This window comes from Salvia miltiorrhiza, chromosome 1 (genome assembly GCF_028751815.1).
Source record: "Salvia miltiorrhiza cultivar Shanhuang (shh) chromosome 1, IMPLAD_Smil_shh, whole genome shotgun sequence".
NCBI lineage: Eukaryota > Viridiplantae > Streptophyta > Magnoliopsida > Lamiales > Lamiaceae > Salvia > Salvia miltiorrhiza.
In genome coordinates this window covers 29,426,628-29,439,489 of record NC_080387.1, presented here as the reverse complement: position 1 = coordinate 29,439,489, position 12,862 = coordinate 29,426,628, and the positions used below count along the sequence as shown (strand labels likewise).

Genomic DNA, 12,862 nt, shown 5'->3' with positions numbered 1-12,862 from the left:
CTATTTATATATTATGATATGTAATACTCTATAATGATAATATGTTATGTTAAATATTCATTATCAAATGGTTTAAAATTATTTAATAACTATAATTATCATTTATCACTGCACTCTTTGCAAAATTGAAAATTTATATTCTAGATTTTATTGAGTAATTGATGTGAATTATTTTAGTTTATTTTATTTTTAAAATAAATATATTTATATTTATTTAGTATTTATTTAAATATATTGTTTGATTTTCATGTTTGTCGTTGTAACGCCCCGCTTTTCCCTAGCTAAGTTTAGAGTAAATTTTAAACTTAGATTTAAGATAATTCACGCCGATTGAGAAAAAGAATTTATTTTTTAATTCCAACAAAAATGATTTACAAAAGCATTTGTAAATTTAGTTATTAAATTTATATGCATTGCATATTTATTTAATTTAGCATTCAAGCATTTTCACGAGCTTTTAATTAGCAAACCCTGAAGTAGTATTTCAGTTTCGACAATTTTATCCTGAGGGATTTAAATTGTCCAATCATAGCCGCCCACCCTATGCCTCATAGCCGCCCACTCTACAGCCCAATTCCAGCCCCAAAAGTCAGGCTGTATAATCCCAACTTTTCTACCAAATCAAATGCGCCATATTAATTTGACATTTTCCACAACTACTTTTTCCTATCTATGCTACCATGCCTTAAAAGTAGCCTCTCTTTCAAAACTTAACATCACTACCCACTCCCACCACCAACTCCCTGCAAAAGCCATGCCTAAAGCTCTTTACTCCTCTGCTTAATCCAAGCACAACCCTCTCAGTTTGGCATCCTCACCATTCAACAGAACTCCTTCTCATAATAAAAAAAAAAAAAGAGAAAAGACTCAAGTGCAAAAATCGATTCAGTGAGGTCCAGTTTTACAGTAGCAAATCAAACACCAAACTTCAACCAAGTTCAGATGACAACAACGCAGCCTGACCAAGTTTCTTAAGCAGCCAAACCATTCCAGTTTCCAGCCGCACAAACCCAACCGATTCTATTAAAGGTTACACCTTTAACTCATCTTGTATATCAAGCAATTGAATAGAATGTCACTCACTTCTTATACACAGGCATGATATATTTTAGTTCCACAAATCTATCAACAAGCTTTCATCTTTCATATATATATATATATATATATATATATATATAAGCTTATGTATATTTTACTAAATCAGCAGCCCATGTTAAAGAAACACATACATGAATTTATGGAATAGCTTTTCACAAGTTTTACATATACACAAATGCTTTTAAGAAAAACTGTATTAGTAAATAGAAGAGAAGAAGAAGAATGCTATACGTTTGTTGGGTGTGTGAGCCGGGTCTGGAGAGGGTCGACGGATGGCGGTGGTGGTGGCTACGAAAGCTGCTACTGCCCGGCCGAGGCAGGGGAGTGATACGGCGGTCGGGGGCGGCTCATCGCTGTTGTCCGTCCGGCGCAAGTAAAAGAGAGGAGGCGATGGAAATTAGGGGTTTCGGGCTGAGGTCGGCGGCGTCACGTGTGGCGGAGCGGTCGCCGGGAATCGGTGGATTTGGGAAAAGTGGACTAGGGCATAGCAACGACTCTGCTGCAGCTGTTCGGCCGAGGACGGGCGAAGAGAGTAAGATGAGGCGGCGGCTTGGAGGCTATAGTCGCCGGAGGAGAAGAGGGAAGGCAGACTGCGGCGGACTCCGCTGTTTCGCCGGAGAGAGAGAGAGCCGCGGCGGTGGGTTCCGGCTGGAAAGGGGCGGAGTATTTGTGTGTGTTCTGATGAGGGAGATCGAGGAAGATGGAGGCGGCAGCCTTCCAGCCTTGAATTCGCCGGAAGGCAGACTGCGGCGGCCGAGCTTTGAGAGAGTTTTTGGTCTGAACCGAGAGAGGCGCGAGGGAGAGATGAGCTGTTTGTGTGTGCGTGTGTTTCTTTGAAGAGAGAGAAAGAGATCTGAAATTGTGAGGGAGAAGAGAGAGGGATAAGAAACGTAGAGAGAGAGAGATAAATGGGCTTAAATTTGGGCCTCCACTTTGGGCCAAAGTTTTAAAACAAACTAAAATTGGGCTTTTGTATGGGCCGATTTTATTGGTTTTATTTTCTGTTGGGCCGAAAATATAGAAGGAAAGTGAATGGGCTTAAGTCAGTTTGGGCTTGAGTTTTGGGGCTATTTTTGTTGGGCTCGTTTAAATGATTTTAATTAGTCTGGACTGATCTTTTTTTATAAACTGGGCTGCGTTTTATTTAATTGTTCGGGCTCTGAATTATTTTATTGAGCCAATAAATTTATTAGATTTCACACTTTATAATTAGTTTAATTAATTTATTTCAAAGACTAGTTTTCATAATAATATTAAATTATTATTATTATGTGCATATTTTAAGTAATTTCTTATTATATGCCAAGCATGACATGAATTTGCATTATATTTTTGCAATAAGAGTATTTAAGATTTAATTGGTTTTATTTATAATTCCAATTATTAAAGAAAGATGAGTAAGAATATTGTTGGTGTTTTTAACTCAAGAGAAATGTTTTCAATTATTTATTCATTAAATTTTGAAAACCGACTAAGTGAATCATAGAATGTTAAGCACTACACCATGACTTAAGATTAGATTCAAGGAGACCTATTAAGAATAGAATTTCTTGTAGGCTTTGTGACCAGGGGGACTAGCGCTGCTTTCCCAAGACAGGTTTTTATGTGTATGATCTTCAGGCTTTGCCTATCCAGGTGAGCATTACTTTTACTATACGTATATAGAGATCCCCTGCGTGTCGTAGGCCTCTTATACGAATGAATGCATGAGATGATCTAACTGTTAATTTCAGTTTCATATATATCAAATGAGTTTAAATGTTACGTTCAAGCAAGTTATTTCATGACAAAATCTTTGAGTTAAAGTTATTTCAAGTATTGTCTTGCCATAAAATGTTTCAATTTTAGTATGATATCTATCTGCTTTGGCTTTGCCAATGATGCAATCGAATTCGGGTCTTGAGCAGTTGATAGCTATCCTGCCAGGGCTAGTGTACACCAGTGACCGTGAGTCATCTAGCGGGTTGGCCGGTCAAGTGACCGTGAGAGGTGGCCACCTCTCCGGCACACAGTTCCAGATATGATAGATTACAAGAGAACTTAGACTGCAGTCGAACTTTAAGAATCACAACTGAATTTAGTAAGCTTGGGCATTTTTAGCGAAAAACCCCTTGCTGTACTGTTTATGATGGCATGACAATTTAAATCTTTACGAAGCATGTTATATTTCATAGTAGGCATATGTGCCCACTGAGTATTTTTATACTCAGCCCTGCATGTATTTCTAAAGGTGCAGGTTGAGCAGCTGATGGAATGGAATGATGTTGAGCGGGTGTTCTTTTGACATTTCAAGAAATGTAACCTTGAGTATACATCTTCATATGTATATCTCACACGTTTTTCCGCTGCAAACCACTTTGATTAGAATAACTCTATGTTATGAAGTTGTGACACGTGTTATTGGGTAACCCACCTTAATCAGTTCTCCTTTATGTGTATGTTTTATAAGTATCCAAATGATCATATATGATCCTAGCATTTTATCTATGAGTGACATTTCCATATACTTTAATGTTAAGTAATAGTCCATATCCGTTCCCACTCATTAATTCTTATCCCAAGTCATAATCCCGGCTAAATCGTCATTAAGGGTTGCGGGCTGTGACAGTCGTGCATCGCACAAATGGTCATACTAGTAATAATAAAAAATCACTGGACGAATTTGGCCGAGTACCCGATGGCCTGAATCAGGCCAGCTCTTATGTGGGTATATTGTCATCCATTAAGAAATATGAGCGCATATAATTTTGTATTGGTTATTTATGCGGTCATTAGTTAAAATGATACTATCACTCGATTGTGTCTAGTTTATGCAAGCATTTTGGATTTACAATTATTCAAACACTCTACTCTTTATAATTTATAAAATTTAAAAACAAACATTATTGAAAAGATTATTTGAGTATTCATTATAGATATTTTATGGTGTGTGATTTAAAATACACAAAAACTCATGTGAAGTTTGATCTTACTGCAAGATAGACTTAATTGAGATTTATTAATCTCCAATTAAAATTTATTAATCTATCAACCTCGCAGTATACCACCTCTTTAAAATAATAGCCGTGCACTTAAGAATCAATGCACTAGACTTGCAACCATGTTTTGCTGCAAAATTGGTACTTTCTCATCTGTATAAAAATAGAGTCAAATTGCACAAGACTAAACTTGGAGTCGAGGACCAAACTCAAATATAATGGTCCAATTCTAAATATACATTTCTCGTTATAAACATAATTTGACAAAAGGTTTTGAAACACACAACCATACTAACCTCCCCTTGATTTATTCTGTAAATTCTACACTACATAGGTACTCTGTAGAAGGGATCCACCATTTCAAGTATGAATGTAACAAATGCTACATCAGACATCACATATTTTCTTACCGCAGCTCTTCATCCAAGTATGTAATTTCAAGCTGACCACGCCCGCTTCCACGTGCCTTAATAGGTATCTGCGCTTGCATTGTCAAAGACTAGTATTAAGCAAGAAAAGAGATTCCAAAGCAAAGATTCACCCACCACACCAGCAATCTTAAAACTGTCAAACTTAACAGCAACTCTTGTTTGATTTAGTGGAACCAAATTAGCTGTAGCCTACAAGAATATATATTAAAAAAAATAACAGCATGTCAGATTAATTTATTCATCAAAGTTTGATGATATGGTATAGACATGACATGTACCTGATTGAAAAATGGCCACGTTTCGATATTTTGGGCCCTCAAAGTATCCAAGTTGATAGCTTGGTAAATTTTTCCATTTGGTCTGAAGATCTTGGGTCTCTGCCGCGATTTTAGAATAGAAGATAAGATGATATATTGTTGAGAGTTATATCCATCAGGAATAATAAGGAAGCAACCTCACTCTGAAGAAGAGACTTGGATGTTGTATACAAGAGCTCCCATTTCCCATTCAGAAGACTCGATTTGAGTGGTTCATTCACTCTGTTCTTCGCTTCAAGTTTGCTTGCAATCTCAAAACAAAATAAAATAAATAGTAGTAATCAACAACTATTAGCCCCTTTTCTAATCTGCCAACTGCAGATTATAACCTTCACTCATTAAATCAACAAAATCAGAAATCAGTAAATGAGGTTACCTGATCGACAAGCTGCTGGTCTTCCGGAGTGGCGGCGCTGCCGCGGTCGAGCGGAGCAATGGCATCCAGAAGCTGCTGCTTTAGGCTCTCGATTTCGCCGCTTCTGTCCAAGAAAGGGACGAAAAAGGAAACACCGATTCTCCATCTATCGGATTCTCGATTGGAGCTGTAGCTAGGAAAGTGAAGTGAAGCATCGCGGCGGCTGTGTTGATTTGATGAGAATTGGAGGAGTCGTTTCGGAGAGAATAAAGCTGTAGAGTATGAATCAGTGGAATTGTGGAGGAGAGGAGGAGGAGGAGGAGAGAGATGAAGGATCGCCATTTACGTAAATCCTTTATCCTTTTTATATATATATATAAATATATCAATTTTCAAAATGTCGTTTATACGATTATCCAACACATGTTACACGCCTCTTATCTTTCATATTGATTTTTTATTTTTATATTTTTTGGTTAGCGCTTTCGCAAGTGATCGGTGGATAATTAGCTAAGTTTAAGGTCTGACAGATTTCAACCAAAATCGATCCCTGTAATTTTCATCCCAACTATGTATAATTCAGGATATTTTATTGTAATTTTTTTAAGGCCATTTTGTTTTTGTTTTTTATTATATGAAAAGAAAAGAAAAGAAAATTTCGAATCCAAATCCAATGATTGGACGATATTAACAAATCCAAATGGAAATGTTAGGCAGAAGTTTACAGAACTCAAGTTATCATAAATAAAAAAGTAAAAATTATTTAGTTGAGCAAAAACAAAAATTCCGTTGCCGGGAATCGAACCCGGGTCTCCTGGGTGAAAGCCAGATATCCTAACCGCTGGACGACAACGGATTACATACTAATAACTAGTTTATTAAAAATTAAATTTAGGTTGAACATTCAGCGATGTTCCTCTGTTGAATTTCTAAGCACGCAAGTCCTTTTTTGGTTGAAAAGGAAATCCAATCCATTGCTCGAGGATGCACTCCAATAATTCATTTACGTACATAAACGTAACTAAAATAAAGAGGCAGCACCCCGTTTTAATTAAAACCATATAATAAATGGAAAATTTATTCATATAGATAAAACAGTTGGTCTCCTGTGCGGCGGTCGCATGAGATGCGACGGGTTTTATCCAACCCGACCCACATCAACGTTTATATTAAAACTTTCAGTGAACAAAATCATAAATGTCTTGTGGTGCAATGGTATTGCTGCGCCTCCTTCTCCTAAAGGACAGCTGTTCAAATCCCCCTTTGCCCCAATGTTTGGGTTTATTCTCTTTTGGTTCTTTTTTCTTTCTTTTTCGTTTTTTTTTTGGTTTTTTGTTTGTTAATCCTTTTGCTTTTTTTTTTTCAGCTGCTTGCATGTTTCGTTTTTTTTTTTTTTTTTCTTCAGTTTCTTATTTTAGGTTTTTTTTTCTTACGACTATAAAGACTTAACAAAATAATTAAAATTATAGATTTTCGTGAGTAAAAATAACAATTTTCCGTGAAAAAAGTAATAATTTTAAAGTGTTACATTTCTTCATATGTATAATTATTTTTTATTAATATAATAGTTACTTTTAATAAGTATAAAATATACATTTGTTAGCACAAATGTATACTTATGTTAATATAAGTATTTACATTCATTCGATATAAAGTAGTAAATTTTTTAACTCTTAAACCCTGACATTAAACATTAAATCCTGAACACTAAATCTTAACCCTAATAGGAATATTTACTTTTAATAAGCATAATATATTCATTTGTTAACAAAAATATATACTTATGTTAATATAAGTATTTACCTTCAGTCAATACAAAGTATTATATTTTCTAAGCCTTAAACCGTGAAAACTAAACCCTAAACCCTAAACAGTTAATCTTGAACTCTAGTAGGAATATTTACTTTTAATAAGCATAAGATATACATTTGTTCTAAAAAATGTATACTTATGTTAATATAAATATTTAACTTCATTCATACAAAGTATTATATATTTTTCTAAACCCTAAGCCTTGAAAACTAAACCCTAAACACTAAATCTTGAATCCTTATTAGAGTATTTACTTTTAATAAACATAAGATATACATTTGCTTTTATGAATAAAAATAACAATTATCGCGAACAAATGTAATAATTTAGAAACATTACTTTTCATCATATCAATAATTACTTTTCTTTACGACAATGATTACTTGAATAATTATTTGATTATTTTTTATTTTATTCTAGTATTTATTTCTAGGTTATTCAAAATAGTTATTATTATAATAAAATTAATTATTGACATGAAGAAATTTAACGTTTATAAAACTTTACTTTTCATCCTGTACATCAATAATTACTTTTTATTACGACAATGATTACTTGACCAAATATACAAAATTACAAGTACTAACGAGTAAAAATAACATTACTTTTTTATACATATCAACAATTACTTTTTATTACAATAATTATTATTTGGTTAAATAACTAAAAGAATAAATTCTCAAAAATAAAAGTAACAATTATCGTGAACAAATGTAATAATTTAGAAATATTACATTTCATTGTAATAATAATTACTTTTGTTAACAAAAATATTTACTTTTCTTCATATCAATAATTACTTTTGTTTACAAAAATAATTACTTGAGAAAATAACTAAAAATAAATGTTGTTATAAATACAAATAAACATTATACTAAATAAATGTAATAATTCAGAAATATTAAATTTGTTCGTATCAATGATTACTTTATCAAATAAGTCGAACAATAATCAATAAAATAAAAAATATTGTAAAAAGAAACAGTAAAAAATGAAAAGAAAGAAAAAACTGAAAAAAAAAATGAAAAACAAACATAAAAAAACCCAATTTTTTTTAAGAAAAACAGTAAAAACGCAAAGTAAGATAAAAAAAATACATCAAAAAATGCAAAGAAAAAAGAACAAAAAAATGAAAAACAAATATAAAAAAACCCAAATTTTTATTTTTTAATAAACAGTAGAAACGCAAAGAAAGGAAAAAAAAAAGAAAAAACTGAAATAAAAAAATGAAAAAAAAAACATCAAAAAATGCAAAGAAAAAGGAACAAAAAAAAATTCCATAAAATTCAGCCCTATACAGATTCGAACCCGCAACCTCGGAGGGACACAATGCTTTAACGCGCAAGAGCTACCGCTGCACGACAACTTTCTATTAGTCTTCAATTGTCAAGTGTTTAATATATAGTTTTCTATCCGGGCCGGGTCAAAGACAGACCCGACCCGTCGCATGGCATGCGACCGTCGCATGGGATAATTTGCCTAGATAAAATTGTGGATTTTTATTTTATTTTTATCATAAAACTCTTTTAATGTGTAACTGTATAAAATATTTTTTTATATGATTATGTAAAATCGTGTAATAATCGTGAAAAGCGTGTAACAATGTTACACACTTTTTTGTCGTTATACATCTTTTACACTGTTACACACTTAACTGTATAAAATATATATTTTTACACGATTTTTGTAATTATTATTCGATTTTGTGAAAATTATATAACAATTGTATTTTATACTGCTAAACATTTTTTTGTAAAAATATGCCATAGTCAAGATTTTGGAAGCGGCGGCGACGTGGAGGTTGAAGCGATAAATACTAATGAGCTTAAACGTTTTGAGAATTTATTTTAGAGAATTTTGATATACAACGTAAATTTTATATTATATCATGTGTATTGATTAAAATATGACATAATGGTAACTAATTTAGAGAAGTGTAAATATGAATTACAAACACAACATTAATACATGACAAATATTAGTTTATGCAAAAATACTCAATAAAACTAAGTACACGGTATGCGTACTACCAACCAAACAACATTAATATGTAGATACTGCACAATTAATAATTAATCTAACAGCTGTCATTATAGGCTACACCTAGCTTTTCTTCAAGCGTCGTCGTTGTAAGTTTGTAACACATGGATAAATTTTTAGAGGCAATGAAAATCGGAACTAAGCAACACTGCAGTAAAAAGTAAAAGTCAAATATAATAGAAGTTCGTAAAATGCCATAGGGGCAATAATAATAGCTCATCCAAAGATGATTATCAAGAAAGTGTCTTTTTCTTGATCAATAAAGAAAACAAAACAAGAAAATAATTCAAAAATGCTACAATAGAAAAGAGTAATTAGCACCTGCTACAATATGCTCATCGTACTAATTTATAATTAAAAGAAACAGTCTTGCTCTATTGATTAATCTCCCTTAGAGCACCACTGCGGGTGCTCCGATAGGGGGGTCTCGAGTCACCCACCCTATCGGGTCGCCCACTGCAGCAGACGATCGCTCGAGGGTGCCCTGATCTAACGGGTCCGACCTGATGTGTGTTGGAGAAGGCGTGTGCTGAGCACGCACATTGGTGTATTAATTGGGCTTACTATTATGGGCCTTAAAAAATTAATTGGTCCAATTAATACATCAATTTAACAAATATGTAAATTTATTTGGTGTTAAAATTAAAATCGTGTACTTTAGAATAATATAGTATAAAAAAATGTGTTATTTAAATTTCTGCAATTAAAATTAAATAAAAAATATAATAATTAAAACTAAAAAGATCAGGTCAGCTATTATGTCATCCCACTGCAGCCTCACTGACCCAATATGGTCCCCCCCTTTATCAGGTCAGCTATCAGGTCACCCCCACTGCTGATCCTCTTAACAGATTCACTCATTAATGTTCTCAAAGAAAACAAATTCACTCATCAATTTATGTACAGTTTAATAAAATTTGTGATGATAAGACTACAAAATATTTAGAGGTTTACTAACTACAATTTCCAATTTATCACTGAGTATAATAACACTAAAAAGCTTTAAGCCCTTCCAACACACATAGATAGCAATTTAAAGGGGTTTGGCTAACTTTATTTTAGGGTTAATTGTGTTTTATCTCCCGAACTTTCAACGTTTTTCACAAAATGTCCCGAACTTTCATTTTCTCCTAAAAATTCCTAAACTTTCAGTTTTTTCCATAAAACGTCCCACTATACAAATTCGGTGACAAAAAGATGAATTATCTCGCCGAAAGAAATATGTTGGAGACCGCCATTGTTGGAAAACCATATTAGGAACCACCATTGTTGAAAAACGTTGAAAGTTCAAGGTTTTTTAGAAGAAAATGAAAGTTCGGGACATTTTGTGGAAAACGCTGAAAGTTCGGGACATAAAACACTATTAACCATTTATTTTAAAGAGCTTATAAGTTCTTGAAGCTTAAAAGATATTTCAAAGGCTTATAAGATATAGTTTCTCAAGAGCTTATAAGTTATCAGAGAGTTTGGATAATTGAGCTTATAAGCTAATGAAATAATTTTTAGTTAGAAAAACTGCTTATTTGGAATCAACACGCCAGTGGAGTGCGGGATAAAATTATCCAAGAGCGATGGAGGAGAAAAGGTAGACCCGACATTATTCAAGAGCTTGGTTGGAAGTTTACGATACTTAACTTGCACAAGGCCTGACATTCTTTATGCGACAGGGCTCGTGAGTTGCTATATGGAAAATCCAACCTCCATCCACTTTAAGGCAACAAAGAGAATACTACGATATCTCAAAGGTACGCTCAACTATGGCCTATTCTATTCAAATACTGATGATTATAAGCTTGTTGGCTATAGTGATAGCGATTGGGCTGGAGATAATAAGAGCATCCGCAATGGGGTTCCTTGATAGCCTACTTGATAGTGGTTGTGTTATTGAGTAGGTAGTGCTGCATTGAGGTTCCTTGATAGCCTACTTGATAACATTAGTTTTGATTTTATGTTTTTCATTTAAATTTAATTGCTCAAATTTAAATAACACAATTTATTTCAAATTTAAATTGCATTAATTATAAAATCCTAAATATTACATAAAACTTTAATAAAAAAAACAAAAAAAACAGCCATTGGAAATTAAAATAATTTTTTTTATTTGAGGCGCGTGCATAGCACGCACCACTCGAGTGCTACCCGAGCACTCGAGTAATGCTCGAGGAAACAGCCATTGCAACGCCATACACGAAGAAATTGCCTTACTCGAGTAATGCTCGAGGAGCTGCGTTGCCAATGCTCTAATGACCGCAAGAGTACAAGCGGGTTCGTGTTTTTCATGGGAGACACCACTTTCACCTGGATGTCGAAGAAGCAACCCATAGTCACGCTGTCAACTTGTGAAGCTGAATATGTGGCTGCCACATCCAGTGTTTGCCATGCAGTTTGGCTCAGAAGCTTATTAATGGAGCTCGGGTGGCCACAAAAAGAGCCAACAACTATTTGCGTGGATAACAAGTCAGCGACATTTTAGTTCAGAATTAATTAATATGATATTCAAAATTATTTTAGTTCAGATAGTGCATGTAAATTTGACTTAAGTAGCACATTGTTGGATGAAATTTATGTGCCTGAGTTTGTAAATGAAATTAGGTATTCAAATGCACCTAATCATCAATTATTTAAAAAATATATAAAATGAAACTCCAGTTTTGTTATTGAGAAACTTATATCACCATAATGAAATCAAATAGATTATTATTGGTCTTCGAATTCTCAACGAAATATTGTTGAGCAGACATAATGTTGGGCATAAGATTTTAATACCTCAATTATTGTTAACGCCTTCAGATCCAATATTACCATTCAAGTTTCAATGGTGACAGTTTCCATTAGTTGTGTCTTATATAATGACGATTAATAAAAGTTATGGTCAATTAGTAACGCAAGCGCTACTAATTGTCGAGGTTAAAATTCTAATGTATGGTGACGAGGATTAAAATTGTACGTATATAAAGAATGTCTTTCATAGGGAAGTCATCCAAAATGTTAGATGTAAGTATTTTAAATATATTATTCAATTCGTCCACGAAAATTGTAGTATTTTATTTTTTGAAGACTATCGGTTATATTTTATATCTCAATAACACTCCATATTTACAAAACAATCCAACCATTTAATACTTCGATTTTGATGGGTCCTTTATCCGCTCAATTATCAATTATCAAAACCCATGCTTTCAATTCACACTGTAGTTTTGATGGATAGAAAAGTATTTTATTATATATGTAATATTATTTATTTACATCATTATATTTATTTTTTTACATATATTTATATATTGATTATTTGTGCATACAAAGTTTTATATATTTACTGGTCGTGCATCGCACGGGTACAATAAAATCTCGAGAGGAACCACATCAACGAACGAAGGTGCCAGGAATCAAGAACGCTGGTGAGGACTGAAATGATTAAGGTTGGAGGGACATCCCACGTCCTGCCAAACGAGGATGAACGAGACCACCAAGTCTCCCGCAAAACTAGTGGACCCAAACAGACTTAGAAGGCTCAAGGCGGAGAAACACAACAAACGAACGCCCGGGTGCTCGAGAACTCATCAGAAAGGTTAGAAAATGGGCTGATATCCAACAAAAGTTACGCAGAATGAATAGAGGTTGGAAAAGGTAGTTCCCGCACCCCTCATGTGGGGAAAAACCAAGTGGCCTCCGGTATAGCTGCTATAAGGAGTAGGAATGAGAACTGGAACAGCTCATGGTAACGCAGTAACAACAACGACGGTTAAGCCAGAAAAGCATAGCCGAAGTACAAATGTGTAACTCACGCCGTAAGGACCAAATGAGCAAGTCACAAAGCCTAAATGGAGACTG

The 12,862-nt window shown here is 33.7% G+C and overlaps 1 long non-coding RNA gene, 1 other non-coding gene and 1 pseudogene across 2 annotated transcripts; 1 reads left to right on the top strand and 2 right to left on the bottom strand.

The window, feature by feature from the left end:
• The first annotated feature begins 1,035 nt into the window (after positions 1-1,035).
• LOC131018747 (uncharacterized) lies at positions 1,036-3,602 on the top strand. Its single transcript, XR_009100093.1, has 2 exons — positions 1,036-2,733; positions 3,335-3,602. It is a non-coding gene; the product is annotated as an uncharacterized LOC131018747 (long non-coding RNA).
• A 659-nt stretch (positions 3,603-4,261) lies between these two features.
• Positions 4,262-5,546, bottom strand: LOC131018742 (probable plastid-lipid-associated protein 4, chloroplastic; annotated as a pseudogene).
• A 417-nt stretch (positions 5,547-5,963) lies between these two features.
• TRNAE-UUC (transfer RNA glutamic acid (anticodon UUC)) lies at positions 5,964-6,035 on the bottom strand. The gene has a single exon. It is a non-coding gene; the product is annotated as a tRNA-Glu (tRNA).
• Positions 6,036-12,862: the final 6,827 nt, after the last annotated feature.